We start from the raw sequence: 14,626 nt of genomic DNA, 5'->3' as shown, positions 1-14,626 counted from the left end.
GCTCTTTATAAGAACAAGGTGACATTTTCAGTTTACTATATTTTCTTAAACAAAATATCAATTTGAAGTGACATTTGAAACATTTTATTTCAACCCAACACTTTCTCTTATTTATTTATTCAAGAAACAGAAACAAATTCAGTTTTGGTTTGAAACTTAATGATTTCCCTCCACACACACACCAGATTTGTTTGGTCCAGCCCCCAAAACAAACAAACAAACAAACAAACAAACAAAAATCAATGATTTGCTTAGATCTACTTTTTCTAGGCAAATATTAGGCCAAATTTTCTGGTGTAACTTCACTGAAGTCATGGAATCTATCAGCAGATAATTTTGCCCTCTAGTTACATCTGTAATTGCACGGAAAATAAATAACAAGTCACTTGACATGGGACACTGTTCATATTCATTATTATTTACGGGGCTCAGTCTTGCCTATGAGGCACTTGCCTTGTTTGAGTGTGGTATGGAGCCTCACTCTGTGTGCATGGGATCCTGGAAGAATTGTGTGTGAGGGAGACACAATAACTTCAGGAGCTCCTGGGCACAAAGGGAAACATGATCCTTGCTGTACACTTGAAGACTGCAGCTCAGGTACTCCCTGCATGTGTCCTGTTCTGCTGAGAACTCCATTTTCTCCTCCCCTCTCTTTTGCCTCTTTTGCAATGGGCCATAGCCATAGCAGTGCTATTAGGGAGCAGTAATCTAATCCAAACTCTCCTGAGGCAGAACTGAAGTCAATAGGAATAATTATCCAACTGTAGCTAATAAGAGTGAAAGCACTCCAAAAAGATGAGGTGTTCCAGCTCTGCCTGTGTTACGATAGAGACTTTCCCCATGGGAAGTTTAGTATGCTAATATAGGTAATGTCTAGGAACTTATCAATCACTTCCTGATAGCAGAGCTCTCTGAAAGAGGATAAGCTATGTGAAGGAAGAAATGCACTTTCTTGGCTCTCTTTGGGTACATCTACACAGCAATTAAACACATGTGCCTGGCCAGGGTAGCTAACTCAGGCTCATGGGACTTGGGCTTCAGGGCTGTAAAATTGCTGTGTAGACATTGTGGTTGAGGATGGAGGAACCTGAGCTCTGGTACCTGCAAGAGGGGAGAATCAAGGAGCCCAGGCTCCTGCCCAAGCCTGAATGTCTACACAGCAATTTTTAGCCCTGCAGCCTGAGCCCTGTGAGCCTGAGTCAGCTGATCACGGCCATGCCCTGGGTCTTTTATTTCAGGGCAGACATACCTTTTATGCTTAAACACTGAGCAGGGCATCTAAAATGAGTGGGTTCCTGCAGATACATGAAATTAGATACAGAGAATATTGAAAAAGAGAAAAACAACCCTGGCAGCATATCAGACCCCTTGCCCCAAGCAGATGGACATGAAAGGGGACATGTTCAGCAAATGGACATTCTTTAGATCACAATGAGAAAATGGCAGAATTGCATTTGGGCTGGATAAAACAAAGTAAGAGCAGCCACATTTAACTACAATGGGTAAAGGCTGCCCCAACAGCATGAGGATATATCAACGGTAGACAGAGAGGTCTCATGTAAAATCCAAGAAGTGCCTAGAAAAGCATTTTCAAACCCCACCCCCAATGCTCTACATGAAGGGCATCTTTTCAGCACGTGTCATCAAGAGGAAGATTAGGGAAAGTGTGGGCCCCTTACAGAATGGGGGAGGCAACCTAGTGACAGAGGATGAAAGATGAGATACTCAATGACTTTTTTGCCTCTGTCTTCACAGACAAGGACAGCTCCCAAACTACTGTATTAGGCAGCACGGAATGGGGAGGAGGTGAACATCCCTCAGTGCTGAAGGAACAGGTTCAGGACACAAGTCCGTGGGGCCAGATGCAATGCATCCGAGGGTGCTGAGGGAGTTGGCTGATGTGATTTCAGAGCCATTGGCTATTATCTTTGAAAGCTTGTGGTAATTGGGAGAGATCCCGGATGATTGGAAAAAGGCAAATATAGTGCCCATCTTCAAGAAAGGGAAGAAAGAGGATCCAAGGAACTACAGACGGGTCAGCCTCACCTCAATCCCTGGAAAAATCATGGAGCAGGTCCTCAAGGAATCCATTTTAAGGCACTTGGAAGAGAGGAAGGTGATCAGGAACAGTCTATATGGATTCACCAAGGGAAAGTCATGCCTGACCAACCTCATTGCCTTCTATGAAGAGGTGACTGGCTCTGTGGATGTGGGGAAAGCAGTGGACATGATATACCTTGACTTTAGCAAAGCTTTTGATATAGTCTCCCACAGTATTCTTATCAGCAAGTTAAAGAAGTATGGGTTGGATGAATGGACTATAAAATGGATAGAGAACTGGCTAGATCATCGGGCTCAATGGGTAGTGATCAATGGCTCGATGGCAGCCGGTAACAAGAAGAGTGCCCCAGGGGTCGGTCCTGGGGCCGATTTTGTTCAACATCTTCATTAATGATCTGGAGGATGGGGTAGATGGCACCCTCATCAAGTTTGCAGATGTCACTAAACTAGGGGGAGTGGTAGATACCCTGGAAGGTAGGGATAGGATACAGAGTGATCTAGACAAATTGGAGGATTGGGTCAAAAGAAATCTGATGAGGTTCAACAACGACAAGTGCAGAGTCTTGCACCTAGGACGGAAGAATCCCATGAACAGCTATAGACTGGGGACCGATGGGCTAGGCAGCAGTTCTGCAGAAAAGGACCTGGGGGTTACAGTGGATGAGAAACTGGTTATGAGTCAGTGTGCCCTGGTTTCCAAGAAGGCTAATAGCATATTGGGTTGCATTAGGAGGAGCATTGCCAGCAGATCATGGGAAGTGATTATTCCCCTCTATTCAGCATTGGTGAGGCTGCATTTGGAGTATTGTGTCCAGTTTTGGGCCCCCCACTACAAAAAGGATGTGGACAAGTTGGAGAGAGTCCAGCGGAGGGCAACAAAAATGATTAGGGGGCTGGAGCACAAGACTTTTGAGGAGAGACAGAGGGAACTAGGCTTGTTTAGTCTGCAAAAGAGAAGAATGGGGGGGGGGGGGATTTGATAGCAGCCTTTAATTCCCTGAAAGGGGGTTCCAGGGGGAATGGAGCTAGGCTGTTCAGTGGTGGCAGATGACAGAACAAGGAGCAATGGTCTCATGTTGCAATGGGGGAGGTCTAGATTGGATATTAGGAAAAACGGTTTCACTAGGAGGGTGGTGAAGCACTGGAATAGGTTACCTAGGGAGGTGGTGGAATCTCCATCTTTAGAGGTTTTTAAGCCGTGGCTTGACAAAGCCCTGGATGGGATGATTTAGCTGAGGTTAGTTCTGCTTTGAGCAGGGGATTGGACTGGATGACCTCCTGAGATCCCTTCCAACTCTAATATTCTATGATTTTATGATTCTAAGAATCTGGAGACACAATAGATCAGTATGATGCCAAACTACATAAAATGAGTGACTCATGCGATTACCAAACCTTAGAAGATGAACTAATGTATGATGTACAAGTAATAGGGATGAAAGATACAGAAGACAGAGTGCTCAAAAAGCCCAAACTAACAAGTGCTATAGACAAGTACATGTGAACAAGCTCACATCTGAATGTGGAGAATAATTGGAGTAGACAGAGAGAATTCACTAAGTAGAGCAGAGAAGGCTTGAAAATACAAAGAAAAGAATCACCAAAGTTTGTAAGCTAGTAGTCTTGCTGCAAGCTAGGCAATATCTACCTTTAATTTGCATGATGTGGTGATGCAATTTCAGTATTAGCTGTAGGGGAAAGCACAATCTACATGATATGCAATATCAGACAGACACCAAGAAGCAGACTGTTGCCAAGAAGCTGACTCAGCTTGTTTTTAGGGAGTTTTTTACTGCACATACTGACTCAAAGGTTATATATGCAAAGGTGACATTTGCTAATATATTGGGCAGACCATAAATGTTAATACGCTGGTGATCCAGGAACTTGTAAGAGAAGATCACCTGCATCTGGAATGGACTCAGAGTACACCAAAAAAACCAAAATATGCTGAGGACAGGGACTGAAACTCAACACCCTCCTTCAAAAACTTCTGCCCCATTCACTTAACAATAAGTTATGGAAGTATTGATGGCAACTTTGTCCTACCCATGGATTTCCCCATGGGGGGATTACTAGCTGGCTGTCTAAGCCAGCTGTCTATCACTTTTGCGTTGCCAGAGCAGTGCATAGAGGACAGAGTGAGACTGAGGGCCCACATTGTGATATATTGAAAGTCAGGCTTCCCTTTCCAATCTGTTCCAAAATACTAGTCCAACAGGGCACTTTGGCTATAATCCTATAAATCCTTGCATGATATGCAGCAAGGTGCAAAATTTTTGCACTTTAGCTAGGATGACCAGATGTCCCAGTTTTATAGGGACAGTCCTGACAGTTGGGGTTTTGTCTTATATAGATACTTATTACCCCTTACCCCCATCCCGATTTTTATACTTGCTGTCTGGTCACCCTAATTTCAGTACAAGTGTGAGCAGAGGCAACCTATAGGCACAAGTAACGAGCAGCATCATGCAAAATCTTTTATACTGAGTGGAAGTCTCAAGTGTATTGTCTGCCTGCTCCCTTATTCCTCAGAGCAAAAAGTTGTTTAGTGTGAGCAGAGAATGTGTGTCCAAGGAGAAGAGCAATCTTCAGCTACAAATGAGGTGCCTTGCTACATGCTCCCTTATTGAGCATAACTCGTCAGTGGCTACAAAGCAGCATTGGTCATCACTTTTTTGCTTTGCATTCAGATGGCAAGCTTCTCAAGGCAGGGAATGCTTTTTGCTATAAAGGAAATAATGGTTTTATATACAGTGTTATATGCATTTTTCCAGTGTTTCATTAATGTAGGAATTCACAAACCATAAGGTGATTGAGGTAAAGAGCTTAAAAGGTTGACTAGGTACATAAATTAAAAAAACACAAACCTGTAGCTACTGTCCTAAGCCAGTATAAGGTCACTTTCAGGCATAATGTGTGTTTTGGGGCTGAGGAGAGAAGGATTCATTTCCTTAAATGAATTGCTGCAGTCAGACCATTGAACTAGGTGCATTTATAATTTGATCTGTATGGAAACACCTATATTGCTGTATTCATAGTGTAAAAGTTGTTAGTTTAGTTGTAGCTTCTAGCATTTAATCCATCTCCTGAAATGGATCAATAGCTCCGATCGCTCCTTCCGCAGTAGAGTTTTAAAGAATAGGTTGCATTTTAAATCTCTTGATGCAATGTGACATTGTAATATAATCTGCCATTCATGACAAAAGTGCCATGTAAGACAAAACACACAACATAAAATATTACATAAAAGAAGTAGAGTAATTTCTTAAGAGTACATGGCAATAGCAGAGAAGAGCTGCCTTCATAGTGGAAAATATAAAAGTACACATATATCATATAATCTTAACCTCTAAATCACAGTGCACTTAGAGTGCACTCCTCCTTAAAAGCAACAAAATACCAATGGCTACTCCTATGTTTGCTCTGTGTAAACTAGGTGTGAATGGTTTGCCATTTTGCAAGGCATATATAATATCTATAGGGCCCTGTTTTCTATCTGAATTCTGTGTCTGAAAAGGATGTCAGCAATTTATCTCTAACTTTTTAACTGCCTGTTGTATAGATTTACAATTTGGACCTTAGTGAAGAATGACATATCAATTCTGGGAAGCTCTGTAGTAGTCTGGAGAATATCATACCCTGGAGCACAATCCTACCTCACATTACAATCTCCCTGATTGCTGCTGGGCCTCTGAGAGACCAACCATTCATCAGTATTTGTTTTGAGAAGAGCAGGACATGACAATATTGAATTTTTTAATTCTGAATTATTTTAGAAATAAGGTTCTATCAACAGCCAAAGCACTGAGATTTGGTTTGGTTTCCAATATGCCTGGTTATCAAACCTTGCAAGAGTCCAAACTTTGCAAATAAAGGTAATTTTTAAAAGACAATGATATATGATAAGTCTGATTGTGTTTCATAAAGATAGAAGCTCAAGGTTAAAATATACAGGAAACATCCTCTGCAAGTCTGATACATAAATGGCAATCCTTAAAATCAGATAGCTCCTTTTGTGTACATTCTTGCTTATTTAATCTTTTAAAGTGAATTCACTATAGTATAAAGCAGCAGCAGCCCAAAGTCTGAAGTAATTTTTCAGCAGTAACCATCATCTTGGTCATCACCAGTGAATGAACTCAAGACCTTCGGAACTGAAACACGGGTTGGCATGGCTTGAGCAGACTCCCAACCTTTGTGGATTAGGCACAGAGAGATATATGTAACATACTTAAATACTGGTTACATATTCACTGAAGAAGTAAGGATTCGGTAGCAGTAATGCAGATTTTCCCATACCACCACACCAGGGTTTCCATAACCCACATTTTAAAGTCAGAATTATTTTTGTTATGATACTGAAAGGAATATGTGGTCTTAGTTCAGTTCCATGCAACCTAGTTATCATCACTGAAGACACAAGCAGTCTGTCCTTAGGAATTAGGACTACCCTGACTAAGAAATACTCTTTCTGGCATTTGCTTAAGCACTGCCAAAAAAGCTTGAGGATTTGAGCAAAATTCCACAAAACATAAACCAAATCTATTATGTATTTAATCTGGCTGTATTTGCTTCTTCATGCATATGACTGTCATGACACTTAGATTCAGTAAGCTGTCCTCACTAGTGAATTGTCTCTTTTAAAAATATAAAGTAGCTTTAACAGATGATAGGGGTGAGATTTTTGAATACTTAAATAGCTGCATCTTTCTATGGATAAACCATACTTCCAGGAAGGATTTAATTTAAGCTGCACACTAAACCAGAGTTTATGGTGCTGTGTTATCATTCCCAGAAATGCCATCATACAGAGTGGTACTTCCAGGAATTATATTTCAAAACATGGCTACAACCCAGCTGTTGGATAAAGAGTCAGGTCTAGATTTAACCGCTAGCCTGAATAAAGAAAAATGCACGCCATGGTAGAACCTTGGGATGAAACTGGGCCTCAGGAGGCATGTTCCCACCCACGGCTTCCCAGTATACAGGAAGTGTGTGTGAGCTGTTCCACCTTTTTGGATAGTATAGCCTACCAACAATACCTGTGCTCCAAAACCAGGGACTACTGTTTTCTGCATCCCTTGTGTGTTGCGCCCAAGATGCAAGGGGGAGGCTCCTTGCAGATACCGAGGGGAGGGGAATATGCACTAAAGCCAGGGATAATGAGGTTTGTGGATAATTTTTCAGGAACTTCAACTATTGGAGGTATTGGCATAATCTCAGGAGTATCTATTGCACACTTTACTAAGTGTCAGCTTCAGTTTTCTGACTGTAATAGAGGAAGGGAGCACAGCTCCTAGAAGGACCTTAACAGCACAAGCATCAATAATCAGTGATGAAGTTCTGTATTTCCAACTTGATGCATGTGGTTTTAATTGGGTGAGCTGAGTGCATAGTTAGCCAACAAATCTAGCCTCCTTCTGTTTGCAACATGTAAGTGAGCCAATTGCAATTTCCTCAGATTTCTTTGTTGTTCAGAATTGTTTGATAAACATTTTGCAATTTAAAAAAAGGTTTGGATTGCAGACAGCTGTCTGAGAGTATTCATAATCATATTCCATTTGAGCTGCAACACCAAGTTGTGATTAGTCTGAGAAGTCGCATGTTTCCCCCTCCCCCCCTCACTGGAAGATGAAGAAATGCTTCTGGTACAAATATCCATTTCTACAAATTTAACAACTATCCTGCAAATACTTACATTGTAACTTTGAACTATTTACTATTTAACATTGATATTGGCATAACTTTTTGAAATGCTTATGGGAAATTAACACAAAAGGATGGCTGAAGCAATTGTGTTTAAATAGTGGAACAAGTAGTCACCAAAAAAAAAAAAAAAATTTGCAACATTTTCCCCACTCTGTGCTTCTAAATATACAAAGTCTCTGCTGTATGAATTAACTAATAGAACTGCATGTTGAGCTAATTTGGGAAAAACAAGATACCCCAATCACATACTAGCCACCAAATTGTGTGCATTCTATGTAGGTCACAGCTGATGTGCAACCCAGTTTATTCCCTGGAAAGAATTTATTTGGTAATACCTAGCAACTGTGACTGTCCCCCATGTCTTGGATTTGTCTGCCTGAAATGTATTGTAACAAAGCTGTCTTTTTTTCTGCAAGACATTGTTTGTGGAAATCAAAATGAACAGGTGTGTTTCACATCACAAAGATCTGGCACTGTACTCTGATATGGCATTTCAGAGTCCAACTGCACTGCTTGCTTCAGATATGATAGGGCACAACAAAACACACTGTCATTATCACTTATCCTACAGAGTGTGGGCGTAAATAATGTGCCCACATTTGTGAAACTCAGAGGGATCTCCATGGAAACGCTTAATCGTTGACATTTAAGCTCCTAGTGCTGATAAGAGAAGCAGCTGACTCTGACCTATTACTAACAGTTTATCAAGGTAAGAAGCAGGCTTTCTGCCTTGAACTGGCTAGCAATGATACTGACAGCCCATCATATTGCATCTTTCCACTCTCCTCTCTTTTCAAGGATAGTCTTGAGTTTTATAATCAGTTTTTCTTTGACCCTTTCTCATTTGGTGTTGTACCTCATTACAGAATGTGATTTGGCTTGAAAGAAAACACTGCAATATCAGATTTGGGGGTGAGAGTTCACTAGTCACCTACTGTTTTTCCAAAACAAAGTCTTGTGAAGCTAAGGGTAATAATGTGTAAAGTGCTTGGATTTGCCAGTGACAGAGGCCATGTCAGTACACTCAAAAAGCAACATCCTCGCTCCAAGCATACTCTAACTTGGCAAGTCAGGGTGCAGAACTACATGAAGTTACACAAATATGGACCTGACTCCTCTATTTAATATGCACATCACATATTAGCACACCATGAGGCAGTTTGTTATAGGCCTTTACACAGGTGCATGGGGGTACATTGGGGGACTCCTAGGGAGCTTCACATCTGTGGATGAGTGATTGCCCAAAGGCGAATATTAAAGGATAATGCAACCAAAGAAGTATCCTATGCACCTGGGTGAGACACAGTCCGTTCTTTAGGACTGGTCTGTAGTGTCTCCTCCTCAGGCCAGAGAATCGTATGCCACAATTCGATAATCTGTGTTAGAAGATCCAAGCCGTTCATGAATTTAATAGAAGATAAACCCATTGGACAAGTTTTTCAAAAGCAAAATGGTTATGCAGCTCTGTGTTAAGCCTCTCTTGAGCACAGGCTACCACCATTCTAATTATATTTCACAGTTTTACTGTTCAACAGGGACCGAGGTGCTTTTGAAGCTCCATCTGGACTTGAATTGTGATTCTATGGGTGAAAGGACAATAGTTTAAGGTAAACTATTGCCATTAAAGTGAAGCATTTAATTAGCCTTAATACATGGATGAGAAAAAATGCAGTTTTTTAATATGGTGACTGTGTGGTTGAAAACAGCCTTCTTTTTCCATTTGAACCTGGCCTAAGATTCCCACTTCCCTGCAGCCGAAATTAACGCTCAGGCTGATCTAGTGGCACTGTGGTTAGTCATGGTTAAACTGATTCAGGTGCAGCAAGAACTGATTTGAACCTTCTCCCCAAACACAAACCAGATCAGAACTTTTTTTTAAAAAGCGTGGTTAGCTTTAAAAACAATGACAATGCAATCAGGTGCATGCCTCTGCAATTCCTGTGGTTTGCAAGGCTGACATTAGAGGTTCAGAAATTCCAGAAGACAGGCTGTTCTAGTGTTTTTTCTGGCCACGTCAAAACCAGGAAGCAGTGGACATTTTTCAAGAAAGGTTGTTTTTTGAAAGATTAACCAGCTCATTACAAATTTGGATAATCATCTAAACTTTTAGACACCATTGGTTCCCAGCTTCTCAATCTTTAAAAGAGATAAGCCCAAACACCACAATACAATAGATAGCAAATACCAAAAACAAATATTTTGGAAAGGAGGTGAATTTTTTTAATTAATATTTTAAATCAGTGAGTTATAACTTTTTTAGGCCATGAATAAGGAAAAAAAAAAAAACTATTACTAGCTCCGAGAAGAGCAGTTTATGATCCAAAGCACTACATGCTACTGATAGCTCTAATGAAGTCCAAACTGAGTGCAGTTCAGCAAAATTCATCATGACAAGGTTACTAGAGCTAGGACTGGATGACATTTTTTATAATAACTCCTTCCCGCACTGAAAAAAATGCAGATTTGTGTCGAACAAAACATTGAATACATTTGTGTAATAAATTTGAACCCCCATTTTCTACTCTTTAGGCAAATGCCTAACCTCCACCGTACAGGAAGGGGAGGTGGGATACTCACAATCTTTCTAGTTGAAACTGTTGTGCTTTGTGTAAATAATTAAATATTCACTGGGCCAGAAAGGAAGTGAGAGACTAACGATAGTCTGTTTGCTAGGGTGCTCACCTACGTGATAGAAAACATGGGCTTAAGTCCGTGCTCCAGGGCAGAGATTTGAAACCCAGGCTCCAGCCTCTGAAGGGAATGTGCTCAAAATAAGGGGACACTGCTATCTTCTCCTCCATTTGGTGAATCTAGCCCTTCAGTTCCTTTGGTATGAAAAGAGTGTTTTATTTCAGGTTGAAATATAGTTTTTTAATCCAAATTTTGATTTGCAAAAATTCAGTTTTGTATTAACCTGAAACATTTTTTTGGGGGGGTGGGGCGGGGGGAGATGGTCAGCCAGCAAAACAAACAAACAAAAATCACATCCACCCACAGTATTTTCACAGCTTTAACCCTTGTAACCTTTTATGAATAGTAGTGGGCAATGAGGATGGACCAGAGAATTTAATTTGGGCTGCCTTATGTATTTATCGTTAAACCACCACCAAGGTAAGAACATCAAAGCATGTGGACAGGTTGCAGTGAAGAAGAGGGAGACAACAGCCACTCTCACCACCAGCCTACCTCTGTTTTGACACTCAAATCCAGAGTCATTTCACCCTGTCAAAAGACTAATAAACCTGCTTATAAAATTTCAAGGCCTGTTGCCCCATGCAGTCTCCTGTAAGAGGAAATACAGAACTTCAAGAAAGAGCAGGGACTCCTTGCAAATCTAACCTCCTTTGGTGTGCCAGCTGAGTTGATTCCTACAGTGTAGGAAAACGGCATTTCAATCCTCTGGCACCCTCAAATAATCTCAACCCCACCCAGGGGAATTTAACACTTGCTGCCAGAACACATAACCACAGATGCAGCTAGCCTTGTGCGCAGCTAACAAACCTCACCAGCAAGTCTTACAGTCAGTTCTCAATCCCAAAATAGTATGCGAAGACTGAATTTACTGGTCCCCACATCTGAGACGTAAACACTATCTACATGAAAGAGGCCAGAGTATAGTTAAGCCCCTCTCTTTCTGCATTTGGCCCTCAGAGGGATGGTGAAAGAGTCCTCATAGTTAATTCCCTTCCATAAACAAGTGAGATTGACAGTGTGTTATCTTTATCCTTGGAGTGATGGGTACTAATTAAAAAATGAATACTAGTTTGTACTTCCATAACACCTTCCATCCTAGAACATGAAAGTGTTTTACAAACATTAATGAATTAAGCCTCCCAGCACCGTGTATTATCTTTGTCACTATGCTATCTTTGCAGTCAGTATCTCCTACTGTGAATTCTTATAACAAAGACTAACAAGAACAAAAAATAATCCTCAAAATCAATTTGACTGAGAGGTTTTAAGGCCATAGTTGTAGCCTTAGATCTTCCTTGGATGCTATCTCTGTGTGCTCTGCATCTTCAGTGTGCTTTCACTTTTATTATGTCATTATGACAACAATCATTATATTCCTCCAAACAGCACTCCCAAAAGAACAGCAGGAATAGTAAGAACTTGACTCTGGAGTTATGCAATTTCCTTTACTTTCCTGAGAAGAAAAGGTTTTGTAATCAAAGGATTAGAAATACCATTTAAAGCAAGCTTCCAATCAGGAAGCCATATGCTGCTCAGGAGACACTGGGTGGAATTAATGAATACATTGCATGGAAAGTGTAACATGGAAAAACTAAAGCTGGGCAAAAAAAAAAAAAAAAGTGGACAAATAGTTTATTTACCAAAAATTCAGATTCAGAACAACAAGCTATTTGTGAATTTGACAAGAATTAGCTGAATAGCTTCAGATTTTGTTTTCAGGATAGATTCACAAGAGGTCTTAGAACCCTCGTCTCCTCATTCTCAGATGGGTATACTAACTGCAGGATTATTGATATAAGACCACCACTACCTCCTCCAATTTTGTGACTCTAGTCCTTCCTTTCACTTTTATTTAAAAAAAAGTTTAAAATTTCCAGAAGTGAAACATAACATTTTGGGTCAAATCTGAAACAATTTATCAACTTTTTTGATTTGCTGAACATTCTAAAAAAATCATTTTTGGGTCAAACCAAATTCCCCCCCTCCCCCCCCCCCCGGAATTGCCAGCAATTTAATTTCAGCAAACTGAAAAAAAAATCAATTTTTCACCCAACTCTAAATAGAAATAGAACTTAATGCTTTGGGACTCAGGCTTTAAGATCTTTTGAGACCTTCACATTAAAAATATATTGTTGCATGGAAGGGCAGGATTTGAAAAATCTTGTAAGCAGAAAGTGTAAAGAGAAATGTGGAAAACCTGTAACAAATTAAACAGGCTGTTGCACAGAATAATATCATGAAGGGTGTTAACATTCACATCTCTTAAATAAAGACATTTTCCACACTATAAATAACAGACCACTTATTCCTCCCAGATCATGCAACAATGACAGGAAACAACATTGTCACCTGGAAGGGTTTATGATAAATGCAGGTACTGCATTGGGCTCATATACAATGGGAGGTACAGAAATGACAAATAGCAGTTTTGGCTGATGAAATTCCAGGCCCCCCACCTGAATTCTACAAGGTATTTTAATTGGTACCACATGAAATTTGATTGAAAAACTAGAATGATTTAAATATTAACATGGCACACATTAATAAAATAAAATGGCTAACTGATCAGTCTCAAAATGTAATTGTAAATGAAGAATTAAACAACAGGTGTATTTCCAGTGAAGTCCCACAGATCTAACAGTTCTTGGCAGTACACTATTTAATGTTTTTATCAATGACCTGGAAGAAAACAAAATCAGTGATAAAGTTTGTGGATTACACAAATTGGGAGGGGGTAAATAACGAAGAGGACAGGTCACTGATTCATAGCAGTCTGGATCACTTGATAAACTGGGTGCAAACAAACAATATGCATTTTAATATGGCTAAATATAATTGTATACATCTAGGAACAAAGAATGTAGGCCATACTTACAGGGTGGGGGACTCTATCCTGCGAAGCAGTGTCTCTGAAAAAAAGATTTGGGGATGGATAATGAGCTGAACATGAGCAGCTGGTAAAAGGAGAGAGGGTTCAGAGAAGAGCCACACGAATGATAAAAAGATTAAAAAACCCATGCCTTCTAGTGGTAGACTCAAAGAGCTTAATCTATTTAGTTTAAAGAAAAGGTTAAGGGATGTCTTGATTACAGTGTAAGTTCCTACATGGGGAACATATATTTAATAATGGGCTCTTCAATCTAGCTAAGAAAGGAATAACATGATCCAATGGCTGGAAATTGAAGTTAGACAAATTCAGACTGGAAATAAGGCATACATTTTTAATGGTGAGAGTAATTAACCATCGGAACAATTTAGCAAGAGTTGCGGTGGATTCTCCATCACTGAATTTTTAAATAAAGATTGAATATTTTTCTAAATGATATACTCTGGGAATTATTTTGGGGAAGTTCTTTGGTCTGTGTTATACAGGAGGTCTGACTAGACAATCACAATGGTCACTTATGGCTTTGGGATTTGCATTAAACAGAAAAGCGACACTATCCTCAGTTCATATAATGTGATTTCAAACTATTCTGTGAAAAGGTTCTGAATGAGCAATAAATATTCATGTAAAACCTCTCTTCATGATGCAGCAGCAGTTCAACATGGTTATGATGAATTCATGATGGTGCATAGAATGGATTCCATCTTGAACAGTTCCTTGCAAGTCTTATTCCGTCAGCAAGAGTCAGTATGGAAGGATTTAGGTTTTTTAAATCCCTCAAAATTGCATTTTCCAACTGTATTCATGAGCAGCCTTGTTCTCTACCTCTTTTGACATCAGCTCTTTAAACCTGCAAAGGGTGTACCTTTTTCTGCACATTGGACATCACTCCACCATTGCCCAGACTGAGGCCTTTGAAGACACAATGCCCAAACTGAGGCCTTTGAAGACACAATGCCTTTGATGCAAGACTTATCTGACATGTGACTTCTTTGGATATAGAACCTCCTACTGTCAACCGACTAACCAGACAGAGACAACTGTTCACACATTCAATGTCATTGCTATCTTCATGCAGCATCAGCAAGTCTTTTGCTTCTTCTTTATAGGAGGCATTCATAGCTTTGGTTTTATCACCATTGATCTCACATCCAATAGATTCTGCAGCCAGTGATCCATCCCATCGGCCATTCCCAGCCTCTGGAAAACAGCAATCCTTGCCTATCCTGGCTAATAGCCATTGATGGACATATCCTCCATAAACTTATTGTA

Source organism: Emydura macquarii, unplaced genomic scaffold (genome assembly GCF_026122565.2).
Source record: "Emydura macquarii macquarii isolate MOO-44397 ecotype Brisbane River unplaced genomic scaffold, CSIRO-AGI_Emac_v2 contig_1424, whole genome shotgun sequence".
In the NCBI taxonomy this organism is placed as follows: domain Eukaryota; kingdom Metazoa; phylum Chordata; order Testudines; family Chelidae; genus Emydura; species Emydura macquarii.
The sequence above is the reverse complement of the archived record's forward strand: the minus strand, read 5'-3'. Positions refer to the sequence as shown.